Source organism: Salvelinus sp. IW2-2015, linkage group LG30, assembly GCF_002910315.2.
Source record: "Salvelinus sp. IW2-2015 linkage group LG30, ASM291031v2, whole genome shotgun sequence".
Classification (NCBI taxonomy): Eukaryota; Metazoa; Chordata; class Actinopteri; order Salmoniformes; family Salmonidae; genus Salvelinus; species Salvelinus sp. IW2-2015.
The window spans coordinates 25,271,868-25,277,006 of NC_036869.1; the positions used below are offsets into that span (position 1 = coordinate 25,271,868).

Here is a 5,139-nt window from a genome sequence, read left to right on the forward strand (position 1 = left end):
GCTTGTCTGATGCTTTAAGACACAAATGACTCAAGAGGGAGCCAGAGATAAAGATAACCAAAAGGGAAAAAATTGTTCTGATTCTCCTCCCGCTGCTGCTGGCCTTTGCAGATTCTGCCTTTACGCTCCTGAAGTTGCCGGTAATAGGCTACACAATAGGCCTTGTTGTAACTATATTTGAGAAGGCCAAGTAAAACGCGGGAGAAAGCTCTCACTGAAGATTCAGTTAAGCACCTTGGGGAGTGCCACTGCAGCGGCCGCTGTCAAGCATATAAAACCTGTCAATGTTTTAGAATTCAACTACGGAGTAGGCTAACTTACTGTTTTCAAGTGGTATGTCATATTCGTTGTTGAACTATGAGCAAACCGCTGTTTGCACAGTTTGCATTCTACTTTTTGTTGGTCTTAAGTAGGCCTAATTAGAGTATCAAGTAGCCACTGTATGTACCGATAGGTAAATCTTAGGCTATGATTAGGCTCATTTGCGTGTGCCGTCTGGAAAGAATCTGCCGGATACACAGTTGAATGAAAGGGGATGTTTGGCATATATGTTATTTAGTAATACACCATACAATTCAGGAAAACACATGTTATAAAATATTTTTATTAGTGTTACACCATTGTTCTTAACCATATACAATTTCAGTAGCACAATTAGTGCCTTCAGGAAGTATTCATAACCCTTGACTTATTATACATTTTGTTGTGTTAAAGACTGAATTCAAAATGTATTACTTTTTCTTCACCAATCTACACACTACCCCATAATGAAAAAGTGAAAATATGATTTTAGAAATGTTTGCAAATGTATTCAATTAAATACAGAAATATCTAATTGACATAAGTATTCACACCCCTAAATCAATACTTTGTAGAAGCACCTATGGCAGAGATTACAGCTGTGTGTCTTTCTGGGTAAGTCTCTAAGCGCTTTCCACAACTGGATTGTGCAACATTTTCCCATATATTATTTTCAAATGTCTTCATACTTTGTCAAATTGGTTCTTGATCATTGCCATTTGCCTAGATTTTCAAGGAGATTTAAGTCAACTGTAATTCGTCCACTCAGGAACATTCACTGTCTTCTTGATAAGCAACTCCAGTGTAAATCTGGCCTTGTGTTTTAGGTTATTGTCCTGCTGAGAGATGAATACATCTCCCAGCGTCTGGTGGAAAGCAGACTGAACCAGGTTTTCCTCTAGGATTTATCCTGTGCTTAGCTCCATCCCGTTTCTTTTTTTATCCTGAAAAACTCACCAGTCCTTAACGATTACAAGCATGCACATAACATGATTTCGCCACCACTATTTTTGAAAATATGGAGAGTGGTACTCAGTAATGTATTGGATTGGATTTGCCCCAAGCATAACGCTTTGTATTCTTGACAAAAAGTGAATTACTTTGCCACATTTTTTGCAGTATTACTGTAGTGCCTTGTTGCAAACAGGATGCATATTTTGGAATATGTGTATTCTGTACAGGCTTCCTTCTTTTCATTCTGTCAATTAGGTTAGTATTGTGTAGTTACTACAATGTTGTTGATCCATCCTCAGTTTTCTCCTATTACAGCCATTAAACTCTAACTGTTTTAAAGTCACCATTGGCCTCATGGTGAAAACCTTGAGTGGTTTCCTTCCTCTCCGGCAACTGAATTAGGAAGGACGCCTATATCTTTGTAGTGACGGTGTATTCATACACCATCTAAAGTGTAATTAATAACTTCACCATGCTCAAAGGGATATTCAATGTCTGCTTTTATTATTTTTACCCATCTACCAATAAGTGCCCTTCTTTGCGACGCATTGGAAACCTCCCTTTTGTGTTTGAAATTCACTGCTCGACTGAGGGACCTTACAGATAATTGTATGTGTGGGGTACAGAGATGAGGTAGTGTCACGAGAATTATGTTCTCAATGTTCATAAACCCAATTCAATTAACTACTCAGTCTCTCGACCCAGAATTTGTAAGATACTGGTTGAAATGAAACAGACGGAGGCCCAGCTACGATAGTCAGAAAGTTTATTTACGAGAGCGCTGGTTAGTTGTACAAACCATTCATTTTATACTAGCTCCTTACGCACCTACTCTTGCACACAAACAGAATTCATACGCACATACATTTGCACACAAACATTAGGTATCCTACGCACACACTGTCCTGCTACCCAGCCGACAAAGATTAGGGGAGTCCGTGAGAATCACTCCCCGTCCTCCCTCAAGATAGGGAGACCCTGGGAAGTACTCTGTGGCCCCCAGCCAAGGTCGGCACCGAGCCTTGCTCAGACAGTCTGTTTTTAAGATACTATAATAGACATATTGTACAGATATATTGTTATACCCTAATTCTGACTAAAAACTACACTTACAGATATATAATTCTGCTGACTAAAACCATCATTAATTAATTATGATTCTAATCAATTTCATACAATTATATGGTTTCAGGGTGGAGTATTCTAATCATTCATTTAAACCTATAAATTCCATCCACAGGTCGTCATTCAAAAATCATGTTAAACACTATTGCACAGAGTGAATCCTTGCAAGTTATTATGTGACTTGTTAAACACATCTTTACTCCTGAACTTATTTAGGTTTACCATAACAAAAGGGGTTGAATACTTATTGACTCAAGGCATTTCAGCTTTTAATGTAAACATTTTGAAAAACATCATTCACTTTCACATTATAGGGTATTGTATGTAGGCCAGTCACAACATGTGGAAAAAGTCAAGGGGTGTAAATACTTTCTGAAGGCACTGTATGGACTTTGAGATCACACTAAGATGGCACACTCCGTCACTGGAGTGTGCCACAGGCACGAATCAGACAGGTGTCTTGTGTGCCGTGAAGAAAATATTAATATGCGACAGCTCAACCGAAAAATGATCTGCCGACCAACAGTCTATTGACTAAACAATTGACCAGTTGACTGATTAAATGGGGTCAGCCCTAATTGCCAATCTGCTGCGTCAAACAAGGCACTAATTTCTCTACCAACTGAATTCAATCCCATTGTATCTATAATGTTAGAGTGTACAACTGGTAAACTAATAACTAACATACATCGTTCACTGAATATAGAGGACTCATAAAGAGCGTTTATCTGTATTTATCTAGACCAGCACATAGGAGTGCAGGTGTCTATTTGCTTGGATTACAGCTTGGAGAGGGAGCTCATGATTGCTGAATGGATGTCAAACGGTCCTCAGTTCTTCTGCATCACTGAACCCCTGTCACTGAACCCCCTGCATCACTGAACCCCAGTCTTGTTTACAGTTCCTATCACCGGATACAGGAGCCTGGTACACTGTGACACCGCTGTATAATCTCCCCATGTTTGCACATCCTGCTTTACACGCTTGTTATATGAAATTAACTCAATATTAGACATCTTTCACACCCACTTCTGGGCTCTTACAGCTTCTGGTTAAATTTTTTTTGTTCCAAGCCCCATAAAGCAAGTATATTTTTTATTGGATGTAGCCTACTGGTTAGAGCACAATTTAAGTAATAAGGGTGATCGATTTATTCGAACTGTACATACAGTGGTTTGTTGATGCGTGGGTAATGGTTGTACCATAATTGTGGCACTCCTTTTGGGAACGTAATCAATCATAGGTAGGAACTTTGATAACATGAATTAACTTCGCAAACTTTTCCAACAGTTACATAACATAACAGAATACACCTAATACATATAAAATACAGAATACATAATTGCACGAAAAACGTACATAAACCTTCATACACACTCTCAAGGGGGTCATGTTTCTCTGTATTTATCAGTCTTGGAGGCTACCAATGGGGGGCAGCAGTGAAGCTCCTGCAGCTGTGACTGAGCATGCTTCTGACAGACGCAGAGAAGTAGAAGATGATGAGGTCCAGGCAGGCGTTGATGGTACTGGAGAGCAACGCTACATCACTCCAACTCTCGCTCTCTTTCCGAACGAACCCCACCACATGGGGAATGTTGTAGGACCCAAACCAGAGGGCAAACACCAACAGCTCGATGTTGAGCAGCGGAGACAAAATCCAGATGAAGTTGACAGCAGAAGAGTCAGACCAGGAAAGGAACCAGGAATAGCTCCAGACGCACTGGGAGAAGGATGCTGAGCTGGTCTTGGGTGAAGTTCAGGTAGCACGTTGTCTGGGGATTATCCATTACGGTCCCATTATTGTATATCCACTGGGAGCATAGCACAATGTCCATGATGCTGAGGTTCAGTGAAGACACCACCCAACATACGATGCGTATCTGATAGGGAAGGGCACATCAAGCTAGCGCTCCACACTCACCGCGGTCTGGAGGAGGGTGCTGTTGTAGATGGTGGAGTAGAACAGGAAACTAGTGATGACACAGGATGAAGGGGAGGTTCCAGTTCATATCATCAGCAGCCTACTTCATCTTGAAGGGCAGGAAGTTGAGGAAGATGAGGTCAAAGATGGTCAAGTTGAGTAGCAGGATGTCAATGTGGGCAGGTTTGCGGTGCACATTTTGGCAAAAGTTGCAGAATGCCAGGATGTTGGCAGGTACCCCAATCAGGAAGGTGACAATGTAAACAGACAGCAACAGATGAATGATTGGCATGGCGATTAGCCTACTCCATCAGTTATAGACACTTGGAGACTCAACACAGCTGGAAAGAGAAAAGGGTGTGTTGGAATGTGTAATATCTCTTTTGGGACTGTTGCAGCAATGTGTTACCAAAAAGATGTCCCATAACAATATCCCATGTGATGTCCCATGAGATACTAATTTTCAGACATTATCTGTCTGCATTTCAGTAGGAAACACTACTCGTCAGCCATATTTTAGTCTGATTTTGTGTTTGATTGTTCACCTGTATAAAAATATAAGCCTCAACTTAACTTTTTATAACATTTTAGTTAATGTAAATGTATTACCTGTGTTCTGAATAAGTAACATCATTAATAGAGATTGGATTGATGCATAAATTCAGAATTAACTCAATTTTAACAATATACAAAATAAAATAAATAAACTGAGTGCACAAAACATTATGAACACCTTCCTAATATTGAGTTGCACCCCTTTTACTCTCAGAACAGCCTCAATTTGTCGGGGCATGGACTCTACAAGGTGTCAAATGTATTCCACAGGGATGCTGGCCTAT

At 40.2% G+C, this 5,139-nt stretch overlaps 1 pseudogene; it reads right to left on the reverse strand.

The window, feature by feature from the left end:
- Window positions 1-3,799: 3,799 nt before the first annotated feature.
- Window positions 3,800-4,592, reverse strand: LOC111954868 (free fatty acid receptor 3-like; annotated as a pseudogene).
- Window positions 4,593-5,139: the final 547 nt, after the last annotated feature.